Here is a 12,883-nt window from a genome sequence, read left to right on the forward strand (position 1 = left end):
GACGATCTATGGTCGCTCCCATAAAAATCAGGTAGAGACGATCAATGGTCGCTCCCTGAAAGCTCAGGTAGAGACGATCCACGGTCGCTCCCTCAGCACTCCGGTAGAGACGATCGATGGTCGCTCCCAGGGTATAGTAAGGAGGAAAGACCTCCCTGTTTCCCCCGGCCTCTGTTCCCTGCGCGAGGCCCTTGAGAAGACCCACCTGTCGGGCCCCCGTGACAGCCGCTGCCGCAGTCCTCCCCTGTCGGCGCCCCTGCTCATAGGAGACCGCAGTCCGTCGCCTCTTCCGGCCCGCCCCAGGACACCCGGGCGAGACCTCATCACGCCCCCGCGACGCCGGGACCTGACCCAGAGGTTCCTAGCCCTCTTCGGCCCCAGTCCCAAGGGCCTTACACCGGAGCCCAGTCCGGAAACCCCCGGACGTGAGAGGACGCCCTAGCGAGTCGCCCCGTGCCTTCCCGGCTCGCCCTACCCTGACGACGCCCCCAGTCCGACCGGATCATCACTGAGGTAACCGTGTTTCTCTCCACGAGAAATACGAGTGATCCTGTAATAATCGTGAAGTAGGTTAAGTGTGACTCTCTTAGAATAAGACTAGTGCAGTAATTTCATGTAATTTCCATTGGGGTAAACCAGGACATAATACTCCGTTAACGGGCGAGAATGTGGGTAGAGACCTCAAGTGAAGATACGTGCGAGTGTCATCCCGAAGTTTTCTAAGGACTTCTCTCTAGAGCCCGAAGAAAGACTAACACATTATTGGAGTGCTATTGGCTAAGCTCTGAGTAATATAATGGAATAGAATTTACGAGGGTTCCGACTTTGTTACGCGTTGGAAAGTGCGAGTCTACATAACCTACCGGGGAGATGTGTAATATATAAGTTGTGCCGACAGAAACCTAGTGTCCCCAAAACAACGAGGACAGCGAGTAATAACTATATTCCCCTGTTCCGCACGCTATCCCTAAAAACTCTCTCCATTTCCTCACCCCCGCTATTAAAGTCCAAATAAGAACCAGAGTTAATTGTCAAAGAATTCTTGCCAACAGAAAACACCTAAACTCCCTTGTTAATATCGGGCCTCATTAAATATTACCATAACTTCCCCCTCGCCGCCCTAAGTCACTCTCCGTGTCTCCCTACTTCCCCCCCCCCCTCCTGGTAGATCACAAACCCCCCCCTCTCCCCTCACGCGCTCCGCGCGCACGGGTATTTACTGTACTCCTAGTACTAAGATTTGTTGTATTGTCATTAATATCTAGGAAGCTAGTATCCTGCGAGATACACAATATTTTAGATAAGGTTTTGTATTGCTCTATATTGTGATGTAATGTCTGCTGAAATGTCCTGTGTCTAACTGAAATAATACACGTGTATGGTGTTGCCGAAAGTTTTTATGTCCTGCCTCTCTTCATTGCACTAGCTCCGGTCTCGAAAGTGGACCCCGCTCCGTGTTGAGTTGATTTGGGACGAGAAGTCGAGCCAAATTCCACTCAGCATTACAGTAGATATCTTATAACTAGGGAAAAAAAGGGGGGGGGGGAGGGTGCTTACTAGGTATACAAGTAAATGGGTTAATAATTATTGTAAGGTAAAAATATTTCATAGGAGTTGTAGTAAGAGACAGGGATATAGTATATACAATACATGGCCATGTGAAATAAGAAATGTAATTACATGGAAATACTACAATAATGGGTATGTAGGACATGTATATAGATATATGATTTAATTGCATATTACATAGGTATAATAATAAGAGAAGAGTTTGAAAAGTAGTATATCAATTGTGGAGCACACCAGTATGGGGTCTATTATATCTATAAAAATGTTATCCGTCTCTCTTCTGTACACTTTTATAGTCTTTGTCGTATGATTCAATAATTGTTTCAATAATTTCACACTTTATTTACAGTTTATATACTCCATATGTTTTCTATGCTACTAGTGTAAAGTATTTATGATGCCTGTCACTATTTTCTTTTGTATTGTTACTCATGAACTGTTTGTTTCTAGTTAATGTACTCTTGCTCACTATAGTGTCGTTTCCTAAACAGCCGCCAGTCGGGGGAAGGGGAGCGCCCGTGTCGGAAACATATAACGTAACTACAAAAGATCAACTCCCCATACGTCAGGTAGGGCCTATAACTTCTTCAGGCTTAGTCATTCTAGGACACAGTGAAGATGTACAAACCTAGTTTTTCATGGATACGGGCTCTATGGTAAATTTGATATCCGAAAGCTCTTTAAACAGCATTAGGAGAACAGGTAAAAAGGTCGGAATTCTTGAGCCACCTGACATTCGTTTATGCGGTGTGCATGGCTCAGAGTTTAAGGTCAAAGGGCAGGTTGTTTTGAAAATACAATTAGACAAAGCCTTGACACCTTTTACAGTGACGTTTCATGTTACAAATGACCTCAGATATCCAGCATATGCCCTTCTAGGTTTACCCGCCATGGCAGAATACAACATCGCTCTAATCCCATCTTCTACTAGCATAGATATTTATGGCTTCCCAGTATATGGCATGGATCATCCACGTCCTGTCCTTTCCCAAATAAACTCAGTCATTCAGTTTCCACTACCCTCACCACTACCTGAGAGTACAGGTGAATGCTCCTCATTCTCTGAGGGTAAAGAGATAAATCCACTACATCCTGGGAGCGTAGAAGTAAGTTCACCAACAACTAATGGTACACCCTCTAAGCAATCAACAGTAGATCATGATAACCCCTCTAACGACAGCACCAAAACCGACTCAGACACGTCTCAGTTACCTACCTCACAAAATTTGAATGATGTTCTAGAACACGCAGAGACGAAGCGTGCAGTAACAAATCATTGCACAATTTTGTTGCCGCATGAGTTTACCAAAGTCTCTGTTCGTATTGTAGGTGTGGAAGATGGAGTGGATGCACTCACATTACCAGAGACGTGTTGTGTGAATAGTTTAACTTATGAGTCGGCATTGAGTACTGTGTTGGAGGATAACTTGTGTTATCTGTACTTGCTAAATATCACTAACGCTCCATTGAAGCTTAAAAGTGGTAAAAAGATTGGAGACTTCCTGGTTTACCCATCGGCCATAAGGGAGTGCCAAGAGGTACCAATCTCCATACCTACTGAAAATGATGATGATGATAGTGACCCAACTGGTGTGTATGCCATCAACTCTAAGGGATCTGCTCCGACTTTTTCACTTGAGCTACTCTCAAGTCTAACTTGTGATGATTATCCACAACATAAAGATCAATCAGTCAATCTATTGCGGTCATATCGAGACGCAGTAGCCTTACACGAAGAACCTATGGGTAGGACAGACTTCGCGATGCACCACATAGAACTAGTACAGGGTACTCAACCGATTTACATACCAGCCTACAGATTGCCTCACAGCTTGAGGAACCAGACTGACGAGATAGTACAAAAATTGTTTGACCAGGATATCATTGAACCCTCTGTCAGTCCGTGGAATAGCCCACTTTTCTTAGTTCCAAAGAAAGACGGCCAATTTGGACCAGTAGTGGACTATCGTAGAGTAAATTCAGTAACTGTACCAGATCGTTTTCCATTGCCAGTCCTGACTGATTTACTAGAGTCACTCGGTGAGAACAACATAGTCTTTACATCCCTTGATCTACTCAGTGGTTACTGGCAGGTAGAAATGGAAGAATCATCTCGCCCTTTAACAACTTTCAGCACCCCTTCTGGACATTCTCAGTTCAAGAGGCTTCCCTTCGGATTAAGGAATGTCCCTTCAGTATTCATGCGACTCATCCATTCAGTTTTTTATGGCAAGAAGGGAAAGACGAGAGGAAGGAGTAGTTGCAAGGAGAGTGGAATGGTTACAAGAGGATGAGAAAAAGGCAGAGTATAAGAGAGAAGTGGAGGAACGATTGGGCAAATATGAATTGGACCAGATGGGAGACTTGGAAGGTGTGTGTAGGATATTTACAGAAGAAATATGTGCAGCATGTGATGTGGTGTGTGAAAGGAAGAGAAGACGGAGTGGGGTGCAAGGAACAGCGTGGTGGACTGTTGAGGTGAGACAGCCTGTGGCACAAAAGAAGAAAGCATACAATAAATGGATGAGAAATAGGGGCGTGGAAGAAGTTGAGAGGCGGAAGAGAGAGTTATATGTAGAAAGAAAGAGAGAGGTGAAAAGATTAGTAAGAGAGAGTAAGAAGAGAGTGGATGAGGAATTTGGAAGGAATTTGAGTGTAAAGTGGAGGGACTGTAAGAAAATGTTCTGGAAAGAGGTGAAAAGAGTAAGACAGGGTGGAAGTGAAGTTAGCAGGGGAGTGAAAGATAAAAATGGTAGATTACTAGTGGAGAAGGGAGAAAAAGTGAGCAGATGGAGAGAACACTTTAAGGACATAGTAGGATAGAAGTTGTGGAAGCAATGAAGAAAGTTAAATCGGGGAAGGCCCATGGAATTGATGGAGTGTGTAGTGAAATGCTGAAGCATAGGGGAGAGATAGTAGTAGAATGGATGTGGAAGATGTGCAGATTGGCCTGGGAGGAAGGTATAGTCCCGGAGGATTGGAAGTCAGGTATAGAGGATGGAAGTAATGCGAATATAAGTGGCTGGGGAATGGCTGAGAGAAGGAGGGAGGTGAGAAGACAGGAAGAAATCAGTAGGATAGAAGTTGTGGAAGCAATGAAGAAAGTTAAATCGGGGAAGGCACAAGGAATTGATGGAGTGTGTGGTGAAATTCTGAAGCATGGGGGAGAGATAGTAGTAGATAGTTGTAGAATGGATGTGGAAGATGTTCAGATTGGAATGGGAAGAAGGTAGAGTCCCGGAGCATTGGAAGTCAGGCATAATTATTTCCTTGTACAAAGGAAAAGGGGAAAAAGAACTGTGTGGTAATCATAAGGGCATTTGTCTTCTTAGTATAATAGGAAAAGTGTATGGTAGGATACTTATTGACAGAGTTAGAGAAAGAACAGAGAAATTAGTTGGAGAAGAACAGGGAGGCTTTAGGAAGGGAAGAGGTTGTGTAGATCAGATATTCATTCTTAGATCTTTAGTGGAAAAGTTTCTAGAAAAGGGAAAGAAGTTGTATGCTGCTTTCATGGATTTGGAGAAAGCCTATGACAGGCTGGATAGACAAGGATTGTGGAAAGTGTTAAGAATATAAGGAGTAGATGGGAAGTTGTTGAATGCTGTGAAGAGTATGTACGATGGTGCGAAGGCTGCAGTGCGTGTGGATGGTGAACTAAGTGAATTTTTCTCTTTGCAAGTTGGGTTGAAACAGGGATATGTCATGTTTCCATGGTTGTTCAATCTGTTCATGGATGGGGTAATAAAAGAGGTACAAGGTAGGGTAGTGGATGTTGAAGTGGCCCTGGTGAGAGAGGATAGTGTTTGGAAACTCCCTGTACTGTTGTTTGCAGTTGATACTGTGTTGTTGAGTGAAGGCGGAGGGGAGCTGCAAGGCTTGGTGGATGAGTTTGGGAGAGTGTGTAAGAAACGGAATCTAAAGGTGAATGTAGGGAAGAGTAAAGTGATGGTCTTTGAGAGAGGTGAAGTCAGTGAATGTACAGCGAGGTTGGATGGTGAGGAATTGGAAAATGTGAGTACGTTTAAGTACTTGGGTAGTGTGATGAGTAAGGATGGAGGTTTGGAGGGTGAAGTGCTTGAAAGGGTACAGCAGGGAAGAAAGGTTGCTGGTTCTTTGAAAGCAGTGATAAGAAACAGGGAAGTGAGTATGGAAGTGAAAAAGTTACTATATGACAGTATTGTGAAACCAACTCTAACGTATGGAAGTGAAGCTTGGACGTTGTTGGAAGGACACAAGTCAAGAGTGAGAGCAGTGGAAATGAGTTATTTAAAAGAAGCCTGTGGAGTCACATGGAGAGACAGGCTGACGAATGAGGATATAAAGGAGCGTTGTGGTGTGGATGTGGATGTGATATGAAGCGTTATGAGGAATACACTGAGGTGGTTTGGCCATGTGGAGAGGATGGAGGGTGAAAGACTGGCGAAGAGAGTGTATGTGAGTGAGGTGGAGGGGGGAAGAGGGAAGGGGAGGCCGAGGATGAGATGGAGGGATGGGGTGGAGAGGTATATGAGAGAGGGGGGTGTGAGTTGGGAGCAGGGCAGTGAAATGGCGGGGGACAGGGCGACTTGGAGGCGATTTGTTTGTGGCCACCCCAAACGGGATTGAGGCGTCTGGCAATAGATAGATAGATAGATGGGTCATTCTCTTCGCCTATCTAGATGATATCATTGTTGTGAGCAAATCAATTCCTGAACATTTTGTTAAACTCCAGCAAGTATTTGAGCGCCTTCAACTGGGTGGTCTGAAGATTATCCTCAGTAAATGTTACTTCCTAAGAAAGAAAACTAAATTCCTAGGGCATGTAGTTGATGCACAGGGGATTCATACCAATGAAGATAAAACTAGGGCGATAATCAACTTTCCAGAACCTACCAGTACAGATGTTGTAAAGAGTTTCCTGGGATTAAGTGATTACTGCCGCCGATTTATAAAAGGAAGTTGCTGATTAACATCAATTGTACTGGTTACATACACATATATAGGTTTAGGTGTTATGAAGTATGGTTATATGAGTACAACAATATAGTATGGGTACATCTCTCTCTCTCTCTCTCTCTCTCACATTTTCCTCCTCCATTCAACCTTCCTTCCTTCCTGGGTCGGGATGAACACACACGTAAGGATATGGCCTAATTGATGTGTTTTACAGCAATGACAAAGAAATGAATAGATTATCGTTATTATTATTATTATTATTATTATTAATGTTATTATTTAACCCCTACACCGCGGGCTTGTTTACCAATGACTTGCGTGTCCCGCGGGGTTATTTGGGCTCCGACAGACTCTCAAAAAATATTTGCTAAAAATCAGTTATTAGTCCTAGAATAATAAAATTCTATATGCTTATTGCACATACCTTCAGCTTTCTCCTGGAATGATTGTTGAGCCTTCGTCAGTTTCCGTAGGACTTGTGGAGACCTCTGAAGTAGGGTAACTAAGTCTCCACTTTACACTTCCCGACAACCCGTTATATGATTACCACAGCCAGATACAAACACTATAAACACTATTCTACCATTTTCAAGTAGTTTGGGATCCATACTAAAAAAAAAACAGTGTGAAAGCAATGGAAATTACGAGCGCGTCTGATCGCCGCACTTGCGCTAGTTCGCTCTAGGCACTCTGTCATTTATTATTCATAAAACCCCTCACACTTTATATTTCTATTACTATATCACACTTATATATATCTGGAGTCTTTCTCCATAAGTTTCCTTCAGTCGTATTATTTTATTGTCACTGAAGTCATTCAATTTTTCAGTCAGTAAAATACGTAGAGAGCCACGGATTCACTCTCACTGTTATAACATAAATTATTTGTACTCATATTCTTATATTACTAATTACTTACATTACTATTTACATTTTCTATTCTATTTTCAATATTTACCCTTCTATTTTACTTACAATATGTTATTCACTGTCACTTTCAGTAAGATAAAACTATAATACACTGTTCAATCATATGAACTGAACATCCATTGCTTTCACCTGCTATTTACACATTATTTACACATTATTTCCAAATAATTCTGCTTCCACACTTGCACTGTTAGAACTGCTTCTGGCTGTGATAATCGAAGAAGCAGGTTACACAGAGGGGAACCTGGCATTCAGTGCACTGCCAAGAGGTGCGTTTATGGTCAGGTGTGCGGCGTGTGGTATGCGCACATACCTGACACCTGCGAATCGCAGCCTTCCTTTTCCCTGTGGCAGGCATTAGCTCAAGTCTGTGCCGATCCATATACGCCCTCTGCTCAAGTTGGTCGGGAAGTGTAACTGGATGGCGCCTTGGAGTTGCTGCTTGCACCTTACCATATTTTTCCAGCAGCTGCTGGACACAAGTCCTGGCGAACAACCTCAGGGAGAAGGACTTGGGTGGCTTTACCTTCATCTTGTACAGGATGAAGGCGTTCAGCATCGTCATCTCTATGAGATGCAGAAAAACTTTCCTGTACTACCTAGTATTCTTCCTGAGGCAGTCGATCTCACCAATCATCATGTCGGACTTGTCCACCAGCCGCATGTTTATATTATAGTCCAACACAGCATCAGGTTTCATCACAGGTTCGCCTGTCCTACGGTCGACTTTCCCACTGTCTCTCATCTCCCCCTTATGTACGGTGGTGAGCAAGTGCACGACTCTCTTGTCATGCCACCGTATTGCCAGCATCTTCTCAGACTTGCGTAGGTGCACGTCTCCTCGCTGCGAGTTTCCCGCCTCTGGGAATTTGGGGAAGTTGGCACGATTACTTTTCACAGTGCTGCATGAGCCAATGCCGTGCTCAGAAAGGTATTTGGCAAGTTTCGGTGCTGTATAGTAGTTGTCTGTATACAGCACATGATTCCCACCAAAATACTTTTCTAGGAGCACTTTCACTACACAGCCTGAGAAGCCAAGGGGGTGTGTTTTATCGAGATCGACAGTACTGGCTGAATATATGACGAAGTCAAGGATGTACCCCGTCTTACAGTCGCACAGTACAAAGAACTTAATTCCAAAGCGATGGCGTTTGCTTGGAATGTACTGGACAAACCGAAGACGTCCTCTGAACAGAACCAAGGACTCATCAATGACAACCTTCTGAAATGGGTGGAAGAATGACATTAACTTATCCTTCATTCTGTTCAGAATCTCCCGGATCTTCCAGAGTGGGTCGGTTTGGGAAGGTACATCATTATCGGCAAAGTGCAGGTTTCCCATGATGTTCCGGAAGCGATCTCTGGCCATGTACTTGTTGAAGGTCGGTGAGGGTAGTAAGGGGTCCATGGACCAGTATTCTTCCAACTCATGCTTCTTGGAGTGTGGCATAAGAAGCATGAGGGCAAAGAACACATACAGTTCCTGCACTCCCAGCATGGTCCACTGTTGCATCTTGGCTGCACCTGTACCACTAGCAGCACGTTGTGATTCGAACCTGTTGGTCTCATCACATATGTGCTGCATGACTTCGTCATCTAGGAAGGCCAAAAGGTAGTCGACACACTCAGCATTTTCGTCCATAGTGAAGGCAGGCTGAACTCCTGACGAGCTCTCATCGAAAACCAGGTTTTCGGGGACAAAATCTGACCCTTCCGTCCACGCGAAGGCGTCCAGGATTCCCTGGCGTGGCGGTGGAGGGATGGTGGTGGTGGTGGTGGTGGAGGTTGGCTGAGAGAGAGGCTTATCTCTGTCAAGGTCACTCGCACTGACCCTAGGTTGCTGTACAGCACTAGCAGCCCTTACCATACTAGCTACACTACTTTTCACTCTCTTAGATCTACCTCTACCTCTACGGCCGGCCTTCGCTGTTGATGCTGGTGGTGACTCCGACGATGAAGACTCCGGAGATAACTCAGCCGATGATGATGACGAGATGAGTAAAGCGGGGCTTGGGGAAAGGGGAGGTGAATGCTCTCGTGACTCATGGCGGGCTGGGTCACGTGGGGGCATTGTTCTGGGGCTAACACGCCGCCTTTTCACTCCCTTCCCAAATTCTTGTCCTTCCTGCACTAAAGGCTCCTTTCCCTTGGAGCTAGACACTGATTCACTGGTAGGAGCACTTGTTGTCTCTGTTTCTGGCGCGATAACTTCACCCGGCTCATCACACGATTCACCGGAATCGTCAAAATCGCTGTCCATTATTATCATGGACAATTCAGCAAGTTCTCGTGCCACTGCAGAGTCATTGAGGCCTTTCCTGCTTGCCTCAACACTTTTCTTGGGCGTAGAGGTCACGGGGCCCTTTGCAATGGGCGCAGAAGCGGCAGGAATGGCGGGGCGCGAGTGTGACATGTTGTCTCTGCAGTGGAGGACAAGGAACTAAATGCCGTGGCTTATCTGAGAAGGGAAGGGTTGACAATGACACTTTAGGCTGACTGCTGCTAACTTACAGGCTAATTTTTTATAGGTAGAAAATCTCGGCAATAAATAAAGAAATAGGTAGTTCCAGGTGAATGTAAACGTCAATTAGGAATCTCCCTTCCTTTCTGATATATATTTTTATTACAGACATCGATTACAAGGCATAAATCAAAGGGGAAATTACCGTGGTAATGTAGCGAATGAATGCACGTGAGGTTTTGTCAGGTGATAATTAGGCAATTTCTGGAGTATAACACTATCACTTACCTGTTTTTTTTTTTTGTATATATTATTGGGTAAAAATATAGGGCATAGGGCTTATTTCAATGGATGAAATCTGTGGAAAAAGAAGGGGGAAATTTCCGTAGCGCAGCGCGGCGTGGGAGGTGAGAGGAGAGGGTAATGGAGGGCAGGTAGGGAGGGGAGTCACGAAGGGGGTAAATTATCTGAGAAGGGAAGGGTTGACAATGACACTTTAGGCTTACTGCTGCTAACTTCCATGCTAATTTTTTATAGGTAGAAAATCTCGGCAATAAATAAAGAAATAGGTAGTTCCAGGTGAATGTAAATGTCAATTAGGATTCTCCCTTCCTTTCTGATATATATTTTTATTACAGACATCGAGTACAAGGCATAAATCAAAGGGGAAATTACCGTGGTAATGTAGCGAATGAATGCATGTGAGGTGTTGTCAGGTGATAATTAGCCAATTTATGGAGTATAACACTATCACTTACCTTATTTTTTTTTGGTATATATTATTGGGTAAAAATATAGGGCATAGGGCTTATTTCAATGGATGAAATCTGTGGAAAGAGAAGGGGGAAATCTCCGTAGTGCAGCGCGGCGTGGGAGGTGAGAGGAGAGGGTAATGGAGGGCAGGTAGGGAGGGGAGTCACGAAGGGGGTAAAATAGCTAAAATGTCAACAATGGATGGAAGTACAGATGAGATTTGGAGTGCTGACTAGTGTTGGACATTGGCAGTACTGATAGATGATACAAGCCACCACTTGAGAGCCCGGGATAATTCAAAATAACACAGAATCACAAAAGTGACACCCCGCGGTATGATCCATTGTAGCTGAGCGTCACGAAAGTGACGCCCCGCGGTTAAGGGGTTAAGGAGACAAGGAAAACGAGTGCAGAAAATTCAGCAACACTTCATCACTCAGGCGTTTAAATGATAACAGCAGAAGACATGATAACAGTGAAAGACGACACGACACCCCCAGGAGGCGACAACAGAGGGGTAGATGCAGCGTATGGGGTGTCCATACCATAAGGGCACAACTCCCGGGTAGCTGCGCGCCCCTACTCCCTGGAACTGACCCAATCTGTACACCTAAGCTCAGGCACACTACCTTCTTGCCAGCCCAGCCTGCGTCAGGATCAGGGTGGAGCTGAATCCTATGCTCCTTATAGCCCCACGGAGACGGCCTCAAGCTGCTCCACTTTAGAGACGGCCTCAAGCTGCACCACTACCGAGATGGCCTCAAGCCGCTCCACACTTGAGATGGCCTCAAGCCGCTCCACACTTGAGACGGCCTCAAGCCGCTCCACATACGTGACGGCCTCAAGGCACTCCACTAACAAGATGGCCTCAAGCCACTCCTCCACTAACAAGATGCCCTCAAGCCGCTCGACTATTGAGATGGCCGCAAGCCACTCGACTATTGAGATGGCCTCAAGCCGCTCAACTATTGAGACGGCCTCAAGCAGCTTCACAAGGATTACCCACAGAGTTGGTAGCGGTCCTGAGGACAAGACACCGGCAACGGCCTCCTGCCGTACCCACAGACAAGAGATGGCCTCTAGCTGCTCTACACCCGCACGTTGTCCTCTCGCATCCACCTGCCGTAGTATCTGCCTCCAGCCAGGGAGTCCACCACTGACAGCCTGGTGGCAGGGCCCCGTAGTGTCACCAGGGCTATTCTCCCTACAGTTGGCCCCTTAGGAGGACCTGCCCCTGATGGACCCCTCTCTGGAACGACGCTACAGCCCCCTCCTGACGGTGAAGCACCCAGGAGCTGACCACAGCCCCAGGGTCCCCAACGGCATCCCTGGCTCCCTGGGGCAAGAACCACCCCGCTCCCAGCCGAGGCGACGTGGATCCTCAACCCAGTGGCTCAGAAGGCATCTGGAGGAGTTGTTTGGCCCCTACCCCACAAGCCAGACCTCTGTCCTCAGCCCCCAGCACCCGGAAACTTTCATCACACCCACGGGGGACGACCTTAACCTGCCCGGACTGTAAAGTGTGTAACAGTATGAGGATACGTAGTGAAAGTGCCAACAGTGAAATCATTAAGTGACCGTGATCAGACAGTGACTTAAAGTGCAGTGTGATAGAAGTAAGGCTCACGTACCTGAAGTAGTGATATTAAGATTCAACAAACTCTTCCCCCCTCCTCCCTTGCACTTGTGCCAACCAAGATCCTCCCCATCACCCTCTGTGTGCTCCCTGCAACAAAGTCAAGTCAGTGCCCTCCTCCTCCAGTGTTCATCACGAGGTTGAACTCACGGACTCATATGTAACCCGGAGACAGTGTTCCTGAACTGTAACACTCTATACTGTGAACCGTACTGTGAACTGTAACACTCTATACTGTGAACTGCACTGTGAACTGTAACACCCTATACTGTGAACCATACTGTGAACTGTAGCACCCTATATTGTGAACTACTCTGTGAACTATATCACCCTGTACTGTGATCTATACTGTGGACCGTATCACCCTGCACTGTGAACTGTACTATGATTAGTACCACCCTGAATCGTGAACTGTGTCTGTCAAGTATCCTGCCCGATACGCTCACCCCTATTCAGCAGCCCCAGAATTGATGAGTCAATAATATTGTGAGAAGTCCTATTGCCCTTGAAGACCCTTAGTCAATATATGTGTAAGGTGTTGCCTTGAGTTGGTATGCCCTGTTCTTCCTATATTTGTAGTAACGCCCCCATCTTGA

The sequence above is a fragment of the Coenobita brevimanus genome, chromosome 57, assembly GCF_032717465.1.
Source record: "Coenobita brevimanus isolate Jiangsu-jjx chromosome 57, ASM3271746v2, whole genome shotgun sequence".
Classification (NCBI taxonomy): domain Eukaryota; kingdom Metazoa; phylum Arthropoda; class Malacostraca; order Decapoda; family Coenobitidae; genus Coenobita; species Coenobita brevimanus.